The sequence below is a fragment of the Panthera pardus genome, unplaced genomic scaffold (assembly GCF_024362965.1).
Source record: "Panthera pardus isolate Hobbes unplaced genomic scaffold, ASM2436296v1 HiC_scaffold_8, whole genome shotgun sequence".
NCBI lineage: Eukaryota > Metazoa > Chordata > Mammalia > Carnivora > Felidae > Panthera > Panthera pardus.
This window is the reverse complement of record NW_026527013.1, coordinates 106915865-106936846: the sequence shown is the minus strand read 5'-3', so window position 1 is coordinate 106936846 and position 20982 is coordinate 106915865. Positions and strand designations below refer to the sequence as shown.

Genomic DNA, 20982 nt, shown 5'->3' with positions numbered 1-20982 from the left:
CAAATGGTGGTCCCCACATTATGTATCTAAATATTTAAAAGTTTTAAATTGGTCTAATCAGCTTGCTTATTGTTAAATAAAATAGGCTCTTTCCGTTACATTGGTGTAACAACAGAGAAGGCCAGTTTCCAACTCTTTGGAGTTTCTCACTTGGAAGTGACAGCACAAAGGGAATGAGGCCCTGGCCTCAGCTCTCAACGATGATCTTTTCTCGTCTTTTTCCACCCGCTGCTCCATCATACATTTGAGGAGCTTCACTTTTATCTATAGCACAGTCTGCTCCCATCTCTTGCACATAGCTGCCTCTTGGCCAACCTTGGACCTCAGATACACACCAGAATATTCTGTAATCAGAAAATAGGACTTTCCAGGCTCTAGAAGTATGTACGCATCTATTTGGGCAGAGATTAAAGGAGGAATTATTGTATTTGAAACAATTGCTTAAAGCCAACTAAACTCATCAACATTTGACATCAGTCAGGATTCCTGCCATCCTGAAAGTTTCTCAAGCACAGACTAGAACCAGAAAGTGGGGAAAAATATAATTTCTTTGAGGCACCTAATGAAGGATTTCATTGTACAATTTCTGTTAACAGTGGTGTGTGAACTGGAAAGTTGGTTCAACAAAAAATGATTCTGTACATGGTTAAGTACTTACAGATGATGAAAGAAATGGGAGCTCGTATTTTAAAGAGGGTTCCAAAACAAACACTCACTGAATTCAGCATAATGAGATAAGAAAACATAGCCAAGGAAATGAATTAGATTTACAAATAACAAATTTAGAAAATGAAGAAATCTTGTGTGATGGGGGAAAAAAGTCTTAAAATGTATACGTGACATAATTGTCTACAGTATTTTTTAAAAAAGGATTTTGGTAAAAACTAAGAATTTTTTTAAATTTTTTCTTCAGATGACATTCCCTAGTCTCATTATGCCTTACTTTATTTCTCTATTTTTAATGAAAATTCCCTCCTATCCTTCCAAATTGGTTTTGATAACAACTTCTTTTGTACTTCACAGAAATGTGTAAATATTTATAATGGACAAGAGCAAAAACATGGATTTAAATTTTTCCCTTCTTAATTCTATATGCATAATCACCTAGTAAAAGGAGGTCTAAAGAAAATGAGTAGGTAAATGCTTTCAGGTACCTAGTTTATTTAAAATAAGGGATCTTTATGGTCCCTTTGAGTTTTTAAGATTTCAGTATATACCTTACCGTATACATTTCCCTGAATCTGATAGTGTTTTGTACAGAAGCACATTGGTTGAGGTATTTGATGTTAGTTTTTTGATGAAAATAATCAGTGTTTCTAGAATATATATTAAGTAATTTTCCATCCTTTATAAAGACTAGTTATATCATTCCCTAGGGTATATTTAGCTTTTTGAATTACTGGTGATTTCCTCTACCACAAATTTTTTAAACAGATTTGGGGTACTTTTACATTTACAAAAATGTTACAAATATGGTATAGAGAATTTCCATAAACCTTTTATCTAGTTTCCCCTTAACATATTACTTAGTCATGATACATTTACCAAACTAAAAAGTGAACACTCAAAACTAAGAAATTAACAATAATATATATTTTTCTCTGTTTATATAGGCAGATGGATTAGAATGCCATCTTCTCTTCCCCTAGAAATGACTGAATCTCCAAAGAGAATCAGGGTTCATAAAGAAGTCAGCTTCAAAGTTAGTGAGGCCTCATCAGCCAGAATTAAATTCATTTGTTGTTCATTATTTCCTGCTTTCAGTAAAAATCTTTCTCTTGCAGCCCCACAATGTACACAGTTTTTGCCGGGCCAGCTGGGTAAAGTCTAAACTATCCCAAGAGTGTCTGACTGAGTGACTCTGATGTACTTCACCTTCAATGCAGAATCATAGGGGACAGTTAGTAGCCTGGCAGATCCAAGAATTACCCATTCCGGGAAAACCTTTTGTGAATTAGAAAGACTGGCATTTTAGACAATCATCAAAAAAGCACTCTGGGGAAGGAATAGCACTGTGCTATCTATGAAGACATTTCAGAGGGAAAATCCCAAGGCCTGGCTGTGAACACTTTCACATACTGCCAAGGGGAGCAAAACTCACCTGGGATCTGGAGACTTGATTTAGTAGGGAGTCCCGGGAGGGGCCGAGGGATCAGGAGAGGGCCCAGCTGACACAAGGTGCATTATTGTCGGTGGAGAACACAGATCTTCATTGTTACACAGATAATTTGGGGTCCTGGCTAGTTATATATATATATATATATATATATATACACACACACACATACATACACACTGTTTTAGTACAAATATCTTTTGGGACCGCATTTGTTACCAAGTTTTAAGTACATATTACCAGTTTTATTAAAATCACTTAAGTGTTTTCATACCTGTCCTAGAAAGATAAGAATGTTCAGTGAGGAGTTTTAAAATAGAAGACAAAAGCATGGGCCTCAAGAAAAGAAAGTCTATCCTTTAAATCATAAAGCAAATCAAGAAAGTTTAACAAGACTACCATCAATGCAATTTTTCATTTTTCATTTTAAATTAAATCATGAGAATAAAACAATTTTCTTTTTTTTCTTTCTCTTAAGAGCTTAGTACATTATAATAGATATGACATTGAATGATTGCTAAATTAATGAAACCATTGTTAGAGTTCTCTACAAGCTAAGAGATAGATTTATAAAAGGTACATTTGGCTGGCTGGCTGGCTGCTCAGCCCTATTTTTGTCCCTTTAGCTTTGAAACGGCCTAATCAGGAAACAATTCTGCACAGTGGGGCAAAGGATAAAATCCCTTGAGACAGAACTCAGAATATTGTGAAACAAAAGTGCCTCAAATTTAGAGGTTCTCATGGTTCTGAACCCCATATCCTATAACCTGAGTTCTGTAACATCACAACCTGGCCTACAAAACACAGAGACAGTCCTGTACTTCCACTTTCTAAATATTGCCTGAAGTTTCAAAGGCCACATGGAGCCTTGGGCTATGGGGTCTCCCAGAAATTTTCCCCATGGCTTTGGTGGTGAGGGAGGGGCCCCGAACTCTCAACACTGTCTTCAAAATTTCCACGTTTGGCCATTTATAGAAAGACTACTTTTGCTTCAAGGAATAAGACTACACTCTGAATGTTTGATCAACTTCGCAAATCTGCCTGTATGGAAATATCTGGGTATTCCTTAATCACCTTAGAAAATTAGTGCGAAAGTATTCATACAATGGCTTTCCGTGGATTTCGTATTTAAATAAGCAATGCACGTGCTACTGAAGGGGCAGGGGAGGGGCACAGTCATGATTTTATAAGGCTTTTATAATTCTCTTCCCTAAAGTTTAGAGCACTGTAACAATGGTTTCATTAATTTGTGAATCCTTCAATGTCATCTCTGCTATAAAATACCAGACTTCTAATGGGTTTAGGGAGAGAGGAAAATTATTCCTATGATTTAATTTAAGATGAAAAATTGCATAGTTAGTAACTTCGTTAATTTTTGGTGGGGGGGGTTGCTGGTAAAATCTTCATCTGGTATAAGGTTATTTTTGTGATAAGAGTAAGCATCTGTTTTCATGGTCTCTGTGACAAGAAGGATAGAAAATATATTTAAAATATTGCATGATGAATTAGGTTAGTTAGGAAATTAAAGAGAGTTTTGAGAAACACAAAAGGTTACTATGGCGGATTGTCACAGCAGGTGACTTTGAGCCTCATGAAGAATCCTTTCAAGCTACCTCTGAATTCAGCCACAGCTGTCTTGGGTGTTCTGTGCCAGCTTGAGCTCACCTGATGCTGGCAGCTCCCTGCAGGAATAGGCTGGGTGTTCACCTGCTTTCTGCCTCGGGGCTTTGCTTTCTGAGAAGAAACTAGAGAGGCATGAGAGGGCCACTTGTATGCTCTTGTGTCCTGGAATATCTGTGTAACATTTCCACTGCTGGTATCCTTATTTGTAGAAAACTAAAATGAAATTGTGCTTGAAACAAATTTGAGCCAACATTTCAAGCCAGGTCTCTGTGCTGTCTTGGGTTGACTCAAATACTAAGACCCCCATGTTGAGGCTGGAAATGTATTCAATTTATCCAAAAAATATTTTGGAGAACTTACCAAATTTGAAGCATGTTCTATAGGCATTGAGGATATAGCCGTGAAACAAGATCATTGTCTTGAAGGAATTTTTAATCTTTTGGGGGAAACATAACCGACAATTAAAACATCAATATTTTGAAAGGTAGGAAGTTCTATGGAAGAAAACATGGCAGGGAATGCCAGGATGGGGCAAGGGTTGAATTTTAAATAGAGTAGTCAAGAAGTTCTCTGTGAGAAGGAGACATTTGAATACACTCCTGAAAGGCATACGGTTATTTTGGGGAAGAAAATTCCAGACAGAGACAACAGTAAGTATGAAGACTGAAGACAGGTTTGTGCCTGGCCTTAGCAAAGTACAGTCAGTAGTGAAGCCAATACCTGGCCTTGAACTAATAATTTATTCTCTCTGTGTCTCACTTTTGTCTCTTGTAAAACAAGGGTAACTCCAGTGGCAAATGCACTGTGAGGAGGGAACCTGTCATTTGATGTAGGGCACATAGTATATGTTCAATAAATAAAAACTCTTATTACTCATTTAGTTTCATCTATTCCACTCTCAGCGGAAACATCAGTGAAGTCTTTGGATTCAGCAAACTGCATATAGAAGAGAAAATTAAAACTGTTTTTCTGCCTGGAAAGTTTTCCCAACAGAGACGTGGCTTTTTCCTCACCCTTCATTTGTATTATCAATGGCTTCATTTTGTTGTTCTGGCCTTAGTGTGTGCAATGTCCCAACACAGCTACCAGCCTTCAAAAAGTATCTCTTTGGAGAGGAAGGGGAGGAGATTGTTAAAAACCTGTCTATTCACAATGGAAAAGTGAGGTACAGGATGCTTTGTAGTAAAAAAAAAAAAAAAAAAAAACAACAACAACAACAACAACAACAACAAAAAAAAAACTGATTTAGTTTGATCATCCAGAGCTAAAGATAAGTAAAAATTTTCTAAGAATGAGAAAGAGAAATTTGTAGGGAATGGGAGTATCATATGAAGTTTTTAAGGCAGTAAGTGGATGATTTGCCCTCTCAACAGGGTATTTGGCAGTGTCTAGAAACTTTTTTTTTATAAGTTTATTTATTTATTCTCAGAGAGACAGAGAGAGAGAGCAGAAGATGCAGGCAGAGAGGGGTAGAGAGAGAGGATCCCATGCCCCCTGCTGACAGCAGTGAGCCCATGTGGGGCTCAAATTCACGAATCATGACATCATGACCTCATGACATCATGACATCATGACAACGGCTCAAGAGTACAGTCAATGTTAAAAATAAGACAGAAGTAAAAAGCATGAGTGAAGTTTTCCACTGTGATACAAATCAAGAACTGTCTCACTCTCCTTCCCTCTTATCATACCTGGTGCTCCAAATTGGCAAGGTCAGAGAACATGGTTTGTAAGATGGATCGGGGAGAGAAGTCCTAGGTGAAAAATGAGTGAAGAACTTCCCCCTCTCCCTTACTATCGACTTTCTTCTTTCATCAGCCATTAGCCAGGATAGGAAAGACATTTCAACTTTAGGTTAAGAGTTTTGATGACACTAGCATTTTAATTAATGAAGTGAAACTTTATTTTGATCAAAAACTAACTAGAGTAAAAATAAAGACAAATTTCAGAAATGATTTAGTACCAGATAACATCATTTCATTCAGTTTAAATCAACAGAACAGTAACTGTTTCACAAATTGAAACAGTGAACAAAACCTGGATCCTCTTTGGAGAATAGTTTGGGAGTGAAGCAGCAGTGTTTGAAAAGGTATGTTAGAGCATGTTTGAACAGGATAGGAAGTGTTCTGCCAATATAATATCCCCAAAGTAAGGGTGACTGAAAACCACAAAATATCATTCTCTCAAGTTCTTTGCAAGGGTAAGGGAGCCTTGTTTACTCTGTTCGGTTAAGAATCTAAGTTGAGGGGCACCTGTATGGCTTAACCAGTTAAGCATCTGACCCTTAATTTCGGCTCAGGTCCTGATCTCACGATTTTTGAGTTCAAGCCCAGGTTCTTGCTTTGCACTGACAGCACTGAGCCTGTTTGGGGTCTCTATCTCCCTCTGTCTCTGCCCCTTCCCTGTTCTCTCTCTCTCTCTCTCTCTCTCTCTCTCTCTCTCTCTCTCTCTCTCTCTCTCTCACTCAAAATAAATAAATAAACATAAAAAAGAAATCCAAGTTGATACCACAGCCACATACTTGACCCTTGCCATTCAGTGCGCAAGAACAGAAGTCCAGAGAAGCTCACTTTGGCTATTAACTGTTCCAGTCCTAAAATGACTCACACCATATTTCTTAACATCTTATTGGTCAGAAGTAGCCACATGGCCCCCTACCACCATAAGGGGGCCAAGAGGTGTAAATCCCATATGGTTTCCTAAAGGAAGAAAGTAAAAATATTTGTCAAATTGTGGTGATCCCATAATCAAAGGCAAGTGATGATAATGATTTGGACTAATGTAGTAAAAATGTATATGGACAAAACTAAATGGGCAGATTCAAAGGATATACTTGAATGAATTCTCTGAGAGTCATCCTTTTTTTCCCTCATATTTTTAATTTAAACTCCAGTATAGTTAACATACAGTGTAATATTAGTTTCAGGTGTACAATATAGTGAGTCAGCAATTCCATACATCACCTGGTGCTCCTCCATCACAACAAATGCACTCCTTAATCCCCATCACCTATTTACCCATCCTCCTCCCCTCCCCCACTTCCCCTCTGGTGACCATCAGTTTTCTGTAGTTAAGAGTCTGTTTCTTGGTTCCTCTCTTTTTTTTTCTTCGCCCATTTGTTTCTTAAATGCCACATATGTCTTTCTCTGACTTCGCTTAGCAAATGGCAAGATGCCATTCTCTTTTATGGCTGAATAATATCCAGGGTCAAAAATAGGCACCATTTCTGTGTTTTCCAAGAAAGCACATGAGTTCCTAACACAATATGTAAAGTGATAGGTAAATGCATATAAACATGATTTGATACCTGCTAATTGCTCTAGGAAATGCTAAGAAACCGTCATTATCTGTAACCTCTCCTGTTATACACACCTCTCATTGTGGTCAAGATACCACAAAACAAGTCACACCCGAGTCTCAAGGATGAAGACACTCTGGATGGCACTGCTTACACATGTGTTGCTCTGACTCACCTGCTGCTTGTGGGCATAGTTGCCTTGCACTTGCATTACAGGCTACATTGCTGATTGTTCCTTCACATTTTGTTTTTAAAGTATTTCTATTATTTCTTAACACAATATGGAATATAATTATGAATGTATATTCCTTTCTAGAGGAAACCTTTGAAGAAAACTTCAAGTTTAACTTTAATATTTAGCTTTTAAATCTGTCTTTAGTTATAATTTGTTATTTGAAAATATGCTTAATTGCAACATATAATCCCCTTTCAGTTTAAATTTTTATGGAACTGAAAATAGACTAGTATTTGGTTTCAGGTAAAATACTTTGTATTATGAAACAGAGGTTAGTCAGTGCTTTGCCATGTATGAAGAGAAATGAGAGGGAAAAACAGTAAACATGAAAATATATACAAACGTTCTTCTTCCCAACAGCAAATTAGATTTCCATAAGTCATAACGCTAACGTATTTGGGATACAGCAATGTAAATTTGCTAGAGGCAAAAGTATGGACTGAGGGTTAAAACCCAGTCATAAAATGTAATCAATTCCAACTTTATGAATTCTTGTTAGAATAGCAAAGTTAGTATATGGCTATAGCTCTATGTATTTTGTTTTCATCGTATCATATCTATTGTATGGTAAAATGTTCCTTTCTTCTCAATTCTAAGTGGAAACAGTTATTTTATTTCACATGGATTTCATAGAGATATATGAAAACACAGTTGAAAATTGCATTTGTGATCTCACACGATACATGCTGGTACCAAATAACTTTGAAAAGAAATAAAAATAATTTACATTCAGGATCTGTCATTTATGACACATACCACCTTGAGGATTTTTGTTAATCCTCGACTTTGCAAATACCGCCATAGTTAAGACTTTTAACCTGGATTTATATAGTTCTAGGCACTATCAGTAGATTTCAAGGAGACTGTATAACTTCTGAAATTTTAGGCATGGTCCTTTTACATATGTGTCATGTGTATACTTTAGGAAATGAGGTTCATGACTCTTACCAAAGTCTCAAAGTATCATGACCCACTGTCAATTAAGAATGGCTGCTCCGTTTGCTTCATATAATTCATGAAGCTAATTACAGACTAATTGGCTCTAGTGTCTAGATATTTTTTAGTATTTTACAGGTTTATTTTTACAAAAATGGAGGAAAAAAACTTTTTAGCCCTTCACTAGGATTTCTGCATAAGTTAGGGCTGACTGAGGAATTCAGGTTGATTCAAGTGTTAATAGAAATCTCATACCTCATCTTTACCTGTGATTTCAGGTCCTTGCTTTTGTATTGTTTGCAGATGGTTAAAATGCAATCGTTAATAATCATGGGGATAGATATAATCCATGTTGCAATGACAGAGACTTAAGTCTTAGAAAACATAGTCATATTGACTGATGCTCAGAAGTCTTGAGTCCGATCTCGTGTCTGACATAACTTCCAACAAATATAGATTTGGCTTTTTCATCCACTGGAGAAAAACACTTCTGTGATGCTTTTCTGCTCTAAAAGTGGGAGCCCACAATTAATAGTTTTATTCCCATCATTTATTCTTCAAATATTGAGTGCTTATAAGTCTAAGGCACTATGAAAGACATTAAAATGAAACTGACAGGTAGAGCCCCTACCCTCAAGATGTTGACTGTCTAAGAGGACAGCAAAATGTTCATAATATTTTAAAGTGGTAAGTTTTGAAAGAAGGATATATATTTAATGTTTACAGTCAGTGTCATAAAGTGGTATTAGGACTACCAAATATATTCATTTATGTGACACATTTGCAGATGGTGACCTTCTGTATGATAATCTTGGTACATTTCCTTAGAAAATTCTGTTTTTCTGAAGTCTGTTTCTCCACGACTTTTGGTTCTTGAGATTTATGCTCCCGTGCAGTCTGGTCCTGAGCTTCATTAGCACCTGATTTACCATGAGTGCAGATGGTTATTGGAAATAAAAAGTCAGCCATTTCCTATGATTAAATCTCTCCTGGGCTGCATCTCTCTCTTAGCTATTTCCTTACTATTGCATATGATTCATTTGCAAGCAGAACAGTGATTATTATATGATTGTTAAATCTAAAGTGGAAAGGAAAGTAGATTATTAGAAAAAGTCTAGTAGCTTATTAATATATATGATGTGCTACAATGAAATGATTTTACTGAAGTATTAGCTAGATGATAGATTTATGGATGATGAGAGAAAATTACTCTATTTTGACGATTGAATGTAACAAAAAGAATTTAGAATTTTTTTTTCTTTCTTTTCTCTATTTGTTTGCCTTTCTTTCAGGGGTTGCTTAAATCAGTAATCCCTCAAAATGCTTCTTCATCCTGGTCACTTGCCAGTCTTTGGGCAATAATAATATTGAGAGTCTAGTAGGCAAAGGAAGCGAACTCCAGGATTGTTAGTTAATTGCAGCCTATATTTTTTGAGCTGAGAGAAAAGCAAAACTTTGTTTCCAACAGAAATATTTCACTAGTTATATCAGATTGGAAATAATCGTTACTTTTTCACAGTGACACTTTTATTTTGTGAAAACAATAAGAGTTTGGAAATCTTTTCACTCTTTCAGAATTTTGCACATACTCTATATTATACTGAATTAATAAAGTTGATGACCACATGTTACAAAGCCATAAAATATAAAGAAACTAGTTGATTTGCCTGGTTATTACTATATTTATTTGCCCTATCATATTCCTCTACTTCAAAGTAAACGTCTAAGTATTCAGTTGAAAGACAAATACAGACACAGTCACTAGAACTCTTTTCTTTCACATCCATTTCCATTATTACATTTATTTAGGTTACCAAGTTTCAACTCTGAAGGCTTGAATATACAAGGATTCTGAATAAAATTTGAATATTGCTTTGGTGATTTTTTTGTTAAGTGCTTTGTTGTCATTTCATAAATGTTCATACAGCCAGTAATTGCATCAAAAGGAAATACACAGACTGCAGAAATATAAATTTTGTATACACACTGCTACTAACAGTATTCTTCATAAGACACATAAACTGTACAGCTAAATATGTGCCCCTACTGTGCTCGTACAATCTCAGTGAGCTACCTTTGTATCTCTTCTAGGATCTTTGACCTTTTTTCAAGAAGTTTTAGGTACCTGCTTTCTACCACCGGGCCTTTGTGCCAGAAATGTGCTGCCTTTCCACTAATTGTAACCTCTCATGAAGTATCTTTGCTTTTCTTTCTTTCTCATATTACCACAGCAATTTCACAGTGTGTATTTGAGAATTCCTATCTTCCTCACTACACTGTAGGGCAAGCACTAGAGGCAGAGCTATGGAAAGCTTTACTGGCTTTTGTATATGTTGTGCTTAGCACATTTTGAGATATGTAACATGTTTTTGTGTCTTTCCCATTTCTAGTTAGCAACACACTAAACTCAATGGGTTAAAACAAGAGTAATTTATTATTTCTCATACTTCTGTGGGTTGGATAGGCAGCTCTTCAGCTTCAGGAAACCAATGGATAAGCAGGGTTCAGCTCGTATATTAGAGCTTCATCTTCACATCATTTTCCATCCTGGGCTTCTTCTCAACATGGAGTCCATGGCACAGAGCTCCAAGAGGGGGAAAGTGGCATTTACAACTTGCACGGTGTTCCTTCTGCCACATTCAGTTGGTCAAAGTAATTCCCTAAGGCTAGTGACCCGCAGATTCAAGGTGGTGGAGAAAGAGATTGAGCTCTGGAAGGGAAAAGTGACATAGTCCCACTGCATAGGGGCTTACATGCAGGACCGGAAAGAATTTGTGGACATTAAATAATACCATTAGTTATTCAATTGTAATCAAATTTTGAAGTCCAGGAATTGGCTGATTAAAATGTGTATATTTTGTTATATATTGTTTGTGATCTTATTTTATACATATTCTGTTCTAAGAATGAAAAGAGATGGAGAGAGTGGTTTATTAATTCTAAGGGGTCATAGGCAAACTAATCTCACATTTAGATACATAATGGCTATAAGCAATATGAGAGTAGAAACTTTATTTAATCATTGATGACTTTTTAGCAGCTACGACAGTACTTGGCACGTAAGAGATTTTTAATACATCTTTGTTGAATGAATGACTAAACACAACTAACGGACATTTATTTGGTCTTTCTTTCATGTTCCTAAAGAAGTTGCTTTTTGTTTTCATCCATCTCAAACGATTGGGTTCTAAATTTTTAGAGAAATAGTTGAATGGGAAATAGAGTTCTTACTCACATATGTGATTTCGTGAATCTATAATAATTAACTCTGGCAAGATTCAGTGACACTAAAGCATTTTATATAATTATGAATAATCTTATGATAATTTTATGAATATTTGACCATTCACTAAAGAGTGCCTCCAAGAAATTTTCTTTTCATATTGATTGATACAAAATGACAATGAGCTATTCTCTCTAATCTGTATAATCTGTTCAGACTAGGAAACATCTCTAAATTAGTCATTAACCTAAATGAGTGACTATAAATATCCAATAATATTCAGGATGTAATGATTTCAACACTATGTCTGGGTTCACACTGTAGTACTACTTGTGTGGACAAAGTATATCATTTGGCTCGGCCTTGATTGAAGTATGCAGGTGACTTTTTATTTAAATTCTGGAAATAGTGGAACATGTGCCTAAGTACTTTAATATAGCAAAGAATGGTGATTTTTTATTTGTTTATGGTAATGTAAATTGAAAATAGTTTTATCTTATAAAATATTTCCAACTGGATTTCATCTTCATTTATTATACGTTTATATGGGTATGATTTCAAATACAAGGAAACAGTATATAGGCTAGGCATATTTTTAAAATAAAACAGTAGATGATACGAGAGAGAAAAAGAGGAAAAATGTTTCTTTCACATCTGTCTTAGAATTATCTAACATGTACTTGAATATACCAGCACAATGATTAATCCCCAAACTGTAATGTCTCCTTCTGTCAATTAGTTTATATACGAGTCAGCCTGAATATTTTATATAAATTAGAGCATATTTACTATCAACAAAAACAGATCATGATATTTCAGGGAGTCATCTGGGTCCCTTAAGATATGAATCAGTGACAAAAAATGTAATCTAAATAAGAATGGATTTACTGACTCACATGTTAGACTGTATAATTCTTCAATTTGATTAAAAATACCAATATTTTCAATATAATTCTAGTATCTGATTCCTGTCCATATCATTTTTATATACAACAATTAATGTGTTTGTAAAACCACTCCTCTGTAACATTGGAAAAAAGAGAGTTATCCCATTCTTCGGTTGTAGTGTGAGCAGAGTTTTAATGTGAACCGCATTTTCAAAATGCAAAGTTGTGCTTCTTGTTGCAGAATTGGAAAGGGCTTCTAGTGTGTGAAGAAAAACCAAAGGTAAAAAACACTTAACTAATTTTCAGAGAATAGAAACAAGTTTTATTAGAAGTATTTTTTTACAGTGGTGACACTGTGGCAGTCTTCACAGAATAAAGGTAAGGGAAATAAGGTGTGAAGGAGCTAGAGAGGTGTAATTTTTTTTTCATTATTTTTTCAAGTTTTACAAAACAGAGCATCTAAAAATTGGTCAAGAGAAACATTAAAATGCAGCAAGGTATAATATGTTCTAATGAACAGAATTCCTAATTTAAAATTATTCTGTAATACTGAGGATAGTCATAGAGGATTTAATTGGACTTTCAGTGATGGAAAGTAAATGTGTTTTATGAAAATATTTGCATAATATCTTTTTTCTCGTGTTGAACTCCTTATGTTGTATCAGAAACTGCTTCATCTCCTGATTTCAGATGTCATTCATATTTTAATATGCAAAGCAAATGTCATTAAACAGAGTTACTCAGTTTAATGTGAAGTCCTTTGTGTAGTTCTTAACTGTACAAAGTTATCAATCAATTTATATTCTGGTTAGAAAGAGTTGCCCACAAGGCAGGACAGAAAAAAACAGGAGCTGTGTTTACTTTAAGTTTAGTGAAACTATCTCATTTAATTAACTTCCCTGAAACTAAGTAGATATTTTTTAAGTATCTGTTGAACTATATTAACACTGTGTTCTCATAATTGGTGCTTAAATAATTGACTGGTTTAGAATATTCGGTAAAAGAAAATATGGCAGACAAAAAGGGTGACAGAGTCAGAGAGACAGAAAAAGAGAAGAGGAGGAAGGGAAGTCAAATGGTGAATGTCAGAAACAGAGGTGTGGCAGGCAATTCTTTCCCTAACTAGCTCAACACATTCAATTCATATTATCCAGCTGGTTGTCCCTGCTGCCACTAATGGCCATTTGGTCTTCCTAGGAGTACTTCCAGCGGGCAATATTGTAAGTGTGTAATTATAGTCTCATCATCATTTTGGTAAGAGCAAAAACATAATTGTATCATGGTCCTCAGAAGTGACCAGGCTCTTACTCAATTTGCTCAAGTTTACCAAGTAATAAAATTTATATACCACTTAAAATAGAGGGAAGGAGGTGGTAATTCCTTTCTAGGGATTGGAATACAGTTCTTTCATTCAAGACACCATATCCATGGTATCACAATCCACAAAAACCATATTAACTCCCAGACTGCTTGATAATCATGGAATTAGAGCAAGGGAAAAGGGAGGGTTTGAGGAGCTGTGTTAGAGGGAAAACCTGACCAATTTCCTTCCTTAAGTAAGTCTTGCAATTCCCTTTTACTGTGCACATGCCTACAGCATCCCGTAAACCTTTAACACTTACAATTAATATGAAATAATTTAATGTAGTTCCCTGACTAGGTATTAAGTGTTGCACAAGCAGAAACTTCTTTTATTCTATGTACAAATGTAATCCCAATGTGTGTTGTGGTACCTGTCTCGATGAGGTGTACAGAACATTGAATAATTTCTGTCCCACCAGAGAGAAGAGCAGTCTAGTTTCCCTTGATGTCCAGAGTTATACATGGAGACCTGCTAATTCTCACATTTGTAGTGCCTTCCTCTTTTTTTGCTTTTAAATACAGTGAAGGCATGTTCATGTAGTAGTCACTTTCTAGTTATGAATAAAATAATCCATTTAAATAAATTATAACTTTCTTTTATAAAGAGGCATACAGAGCTTAATTACATTTTCACCATCCATTTTGGCTTGGCTCAACATATTCCTGTTTATCTTAGTGGGAAATACTATCTCTACCTTAAATATTTCTGCAGATGATCTCAGACATCATGATGTATTTCATCAATTCACGTTTCACTAGGTGACTCTGTTCCTAAGTTATTGGATACATAGGAAGGTAATTTGATATATGGGAAGTTTCTGGATATGGGTGATGGTAAGAAGTATGAATTTACTAGCTGCTTAGTAGTCATTACAGACTTCATTGACTATAATGTAAGCAACAGATGCAAATTAGAGATACTTCAAAAAGGGATGTTTTACGAAGTTTCTTACAAGATTGTTTCAAATATATATACATGGAAATAATTCTTAGAAAATTCAGGGGGATAGCAAGTCATGACAAAAGTAAGTTTAGTTATATTGGCATGTCTAGTCAAAATATAAGCACAAGTAATTATGCTGAATAGAAATCCTCCACCTTAACTCCTTTCTTTGTTACCACTGAGTTTCACATCTAGAAAACTTGTATGACAAATAAATCACCTCATTTAGATTTTCTAAATATCTCATTCATAATAATATATGTGAAAATTCTCTTAAAAACTATAATGAGCAGTATGTCAGCTGCTGGTAACAGAATACACAAAATAAATAAAAGTTTATTTATAAATCTCCCATGAATAGAAATCCAAAGACAGACTGTTTCACAGTTGGCTGATAAGGCAGGGATCTGGGTTAGCATGTCTAGGTTTCCCATGCCTTTTCCTTCATAGTGGCAAGATGGCCGCTCCATCTCCAATTATAATCTTACATGACAACATGCAAAAACAGGAAAGGAGGGGCAGAGCTTTCATTTTGCATGTGTCTCTTTACCAGAGAGGAAAATCTTTCATAGAAACCCACAGTATACTCCCATCAGGTCCCATCGGTCAGCTCTAGATTACATCGTTATCTTTAGTTGGCTTATTTCAGGAGAGGGGAATAGAAGTTCTTTTAAAATAGAAATATGAACAAAGGAGTCATCTAATGATGACCTATATGACCTATAACATTTCCCTTTTGGCTTAGGGAGAAGTTTCAGGTGATGCTGCATTCATTATTACATTTAATGAGAGACAGTATGGGAAAAAAGCTAGAATTTCTTGAGTTAGGTTATGCTCCTTCCCATATGATGTTAGGAGAATGAGTTTGCAGCCTCATTGGGTTCACCTGTGACAGTGTCTTGCTCAATAACAGCAGCAATTATTGCTATCACAATTTTGTTTCATCTTTCAAACAGTTTTCTTAGGGAAGCTTTCATGATTGTGAAATACTTAATAGTAAAGATCTAATTATTATGGGAAGATACTCAATTGTAAGCATGCCTGGACATCATTTATACATTTTATAGGTTTAGTTTTACATTTCATATAAGTATTAATTTATCACTGCTCTTGGGACCTTAACATGTAGATACTTCTTTAGCATGGACTTGGCAATGTGGCATCACTACTGCTTTTATTCTTTTCCATTCTCACTCTCCTAATTATTTCTAATAAAAAGTGGAGAAAACATTTAAGAAAGAAATGGTTGATTAGCATGTACAGTAGAAAGTTCTTATATACAAAAACACTCATATATAACCACATATTCTTTTTCTTTTATAAAGAGAATTTAAAAAAATAATTGAAAAGTCATACTGAAACTTTTTGATCTTTGGATGCATCCTTTTGTAGGGGAAATTTCTTTACTCATGTCAGAGCAGTTCAGGTTAAAAATTGTACTTTTAGAATATCCATCTTTTTTTACACACTAAGACAGAACATTGTGTGATTCTGTCTGAAGTTTCTGTAGCTTGTTTCATTGTCTCCTGGGGACTTACCATGCATATCTTATGAATGAGCATTAGATACAAGCACTTTTATATGTCATTAGAAAGAATTATATCTGTACCTATTGTTTGGAGATATGAAAAATGTTTTCTCTCTTTGGCGTGAATATAAAATATCCCCACTATGGTCATTACAGCTGTGTTTCTTCCTTATGAAATAATATTATCAACATTATTCACTTGCTGTGAAAGGATTATAAATTACTAGTTACAAAACAACAACATGGGTTTCAGGGTATCAGTAAAATGTGTAGTATTTGACAATACAGAATATAGGGTCCCTTCTGCCACTAGTACGTTCCTGTGGGTAGTAATTGCCATAAAACTATAGTTTCAAATTTCTGTAAGCAAATGTATAACTCTTTGTGCACTTCAGTGTTTAATACTGTGATTTTTATAAACTGGAGTAAGAGTGCCCATTCATTCCCAAATCTCAAACTTTAAGCAGCCTTTTTCATAACCATTTATTCGTGTATTTACAGTTGCCAGTGAAAAGAAAAAATTAAATTGCAAATCTCATTTGGTTGGGTATAGACTTCATTCTTAACAAATGCCTGCTACTGTAGGTAGTCCGTACAGATGACAGTTTGCAGATGTCAAGAGGTGACAGCCTAAGCTACAAGTGTCCCCAGCCTTGCCCCCTTATGTTAACCTATGGTTGCTGCATTGTCAAGGCCCCGCTGCCCTGCCCGCTCTGTTTGCCGCCCTCCCCCCCGTAGGAGCTTCTCCTGCCTGGGGCTGCAGCTCTTAGATGCTGCTGGTCTGCCCAGGAATCAGGTCCCACCACGGCATTACCACTAGGCTTGTGTATTTTTACCTCACTAAGTTTGGTAAGAAGCGAGTAACCCTATAACCAGTGTTTAGTGTCATGGCTTTTGATACTGAAAGATAAATAAAACTGAATTGATTGTATGACATAAATGCACCTCTTGAAACACTTAGCCTATTGCTGTGAGCCAAGAGTGCTGCCTGCATCTTTTAACACTGATACTGTTAGCCAAGTTCAAAATTCCTGCTGTGTTCCTAGCATGTTCTGTAGAGTTGTGAGACTGAATCTTACCATTAAAGTTAGTGAATCGTTAGAAACATTGTTCTTCATGAGAAAATGATTTTCAAGCCAGAATTGAAATAACTGTTGAAATACTTTCATAACAGGACAAAAGTGAAAGAAAGCTAGTGAAAAAAAATGAGATTTTTGAAACATCCCTAATGGATAGAAAAACATACTGGTTTTAAATCCTTTCTAACTAAGCTACTTAAGGCATTGTTTTTACTTTCATATTGAAAAGCAATGATCAAAAGAGTTTTATTTTCTTATCTCATGAGCATGTTATCCATAAAATATAGGTAGAATTGCTTAGTTAAGGATGCTTGAAAAGGGGAGTCAAGTGTCTAATAGAAGGCTTTTCAGATGTTTGCATATTAAGTAGTAATATCTTAATAATTTTATATATATATTTATAATAGAATAAAAAAGACATCTGTGAGAAAAAAAGCTGACCCTTAATTTTAAGAGTAATTTCACTGAATTAACAACTCTCTGTGTTTATGACTTCTGAGCTTTCTACATAAGATAAATGAACCAGTTTGACCCTTCTCTTTACGTTTCAACTTCATTAGAAATGATCTTAATATCTAATTAGGCTCTTTGTTATTCTTTGTGGGAAATGCACTAGCAATGCATGTTCCGTTTGTTTGTTTTATGTTTGCTGCATTTACAATACGTAGCAGACAAAAGCCAAATCAAAATACATGTATACCAGGAAGAAAAAAAATCCAAGGAAAGTATATTGAGATTAAATGACCTGTTTGTAAGTTCCGAACTTGGAGAACAAAATATTACCTACATTTTATAATGACAAGTATGATTCTTTGCTTGAACAAAATATCTGGTAGTTTACATTTCCCTGAGGATATGTAAAAAAGACAAAGTGGCCGTTGGGAAGAAAATCTTGACAAATGTGAGCTCATTTTTAAAAGTTTTTACCTGAACATCTGGTAGCCACGCACGTTAAATATTAAACCAAAACCTGTGACTTACAATTAAATTCATTGAAATAGGATTTAATATATTAATGAATTAAAATTATGATAATATGGGTCACTTCTTGTAGGACATTTGTCATCATACCTGGAGTCACAAAACCTGTCTAAGAATACAATAAATTTGAATTTGGTGTGGATGTTTCACAGTGTGTTAAATGTCCAGTTACCTTATTATTCTTAAAGTCCAAAGCTACATGTTTTCTCTGGCAAATTTGAGTTTGAATTATTTGGATCATTTTCTAATGTTAGCTGTAAAAGTAAATAGCATACATGCTTAAATGTGCTTTTTTGCATTTCTACAACCTAAAGACCAGTTTGGTTGAAAAAATAAAATTTAACAGCTTTTAATTTGTCATGTGGAATCTGATTCTATGTGTTTTTTATTACCTCCATATATTTATCTAAGTGAAACATAAAATGGTTGTAATAATGGAGAATTTAAAGCAGCTTTTGCACATGAGCAGTAATGCTAACTAATATGGGGAATAAAGACTGAATGTAAATTCTCAGAGTTTCTTTTTTTGGGGGATGTATTTCCTAAAGTTGGTATATTTTGGTTAGCTGATACAAGCCCTCCATCATCCTAATTAAGCTATGAAGAGTTTTGATGGACAGAATGGGAAAAAAAGTAGGGAGTAACCATTGATAAGGAATATAAGCAGTCTCATGTATGTATATGTATGTGTGTGTATGTGTGTACATCTATATATATTTAATTTTCAAACTACCATGCAATATACATTAGATCACAGAACCTGTCATAATATAAACACACATCCTTCTTTTGCTGGAGTAATGTTCTGGTATTTCTACATGTATATCCAGAAATAATAACCTTGGTATGACAGAAATCTATATAATCTAATATCATGAGTTCCTACTGATACTACTTAATTTACGCCCCTTATATTGAGCCTCTTTTCTCCCTTTCCCTTGCCACTCGGTTTAGCCCTTCATTTATATTTCATTTGTACTATTCCAATAGCCACATTTCTGTTCACATGACTAGCATTTCAACACTTTAGCCCCCTTATTCATTTCGGCTAAACTTACTGCTCATAAACCAGAGCTGGCCATGTCACTCAACTGGTAATAAAGGTCTGTCAGCATCCTATTAATCTAGAATGTCAACTCCAAACCTCCTAGCTTGACATATATGTTCTGAAACAGACCTTTGTTAGCCCCTACCCTGTATTCTCTTAAGTCATTCTGCATACCTAAACTGCCCAGAACTTGTTTTTCTTCCTTGTTCGCCACCTTCTACTGACCTATTAAAGTGTCGCCTTATCTTCTGAAGCTCTCTGGCCTCTCCCAGGAATAAGCGGTTGACTCACTGAAATGTTTCCCCATAACATTTTGTTCATATATTATATAAAGAATTAACTTTTTAATCATTTCATATGTCCATAATCTTACAACATTCTGCGCTCCTTGGAAACAAAGCAATGTGTTCATATTTATATATTTACAACTTAACACAATAGCATATGGAAGTTAATGTCCTTACTGAATATTTGTTGAATGAATGAATGGATGAATAAATGAGTCCAAGAAGGTCTGGATAAAATGCTAACACAAGTGTTATTAGAAAACTTGCTGAACATAGAGAGACAGTTCCAAAACGTCATAAAACATCTACTTGTTATTATCCTAAGATTGTCTTGAAACTACTGCATAAAATCATTATTTCCCTCTCAGTTTATTGAATGCCATGTTTTCATCAGAATGATGAATCAATAGGAAAATATTTTTAATTTGTGTAACTTCAGCCATTGTGTAAATTTGTAAACTTACATATATTGAATGAAGTAGATATTTACATTAATTTAATATAAATTTGCCTGTAGGCTCAGGCCCACAGATCTTGGTGTTAAACCTATTCTATCTAATTAGCTATCATCTCTTTCTAACTACTCACATATATGAAGTCAGGCCATAACTCGAGGAAAATATTCTCCAAAAAAGAGTAAGGATTCATGGTACTAGAATCCTAGGCATAGGACACTTTCAGATTACTGGCCTGAATATGGTGATTGATACAACAAGAGCTAGTGAAAATTTTGTAAGTAAATAAGTCCTTGTATGAGGCTATTATTGGACATGTCTAGATAGATGAAATTAGTTTTATAATTCCTAATTTCATATTAGAGAACTCTATTCAACACACTGTAATAATAAACGTTGTATTAGGCTCCATGTAATTTTCCATAACTGATCATAGGGCTGAATTAAGTAAGGTCCTCGCCAAATGTATTTTTAATTGTTGAAATGTTTTACCTTCTAATGTGAAAAGCCCATATCAATATTTATAAGCCAAAAAGAATAATTTGTTATGAGAGATATATTTGAATATGGCAAAAATTTTTGTTTTGCCTTTATGTGCAAAAATGTATCTTATTTTACCTGCTTTTCTTCTAATTGAGAGCATAATACCTTGTTAAAATACGTGTAATTAAAAATTGCGGGTTTTTTTTCATGAGAATGAACTTTTAAATTCAATATTGGGTAATACACTATTACCTAATGTAATTAAGTTACATTAAATGATCATAAATTTATTTACCTGGCACAAAGAAAGATAGGGTTACTGGATCATGGGAGAAAATAAATTTTGAGCATCTTACTTCCAGATAATATACTAAAATATTTTAAACTATATTTTTTGCAACTTTTGTTATACTGATAAAATACTACTACTTCTTTTGTTCTTCCATATGGTATCATAGTTTTTCACTACTATTCACAGAAAAGAGGCTACTGTCTGAA

At 34.8% G+C, this 20982-nt stretch overlaps 1 protein-coding gene across 12 annotated transcripts in view; it reads left to right on the top strand.

The window, feature by feature from the left end:
• The window catches only part of DGKB (diacylglycerol kinase beta), a 776793-nt gene that overhangs the window by 565960 nt on the left and 189851 nt on the right, over positions 1-20982 (top strand). The gene's annotated exons all lie outside the window — the stretch shown is intronic.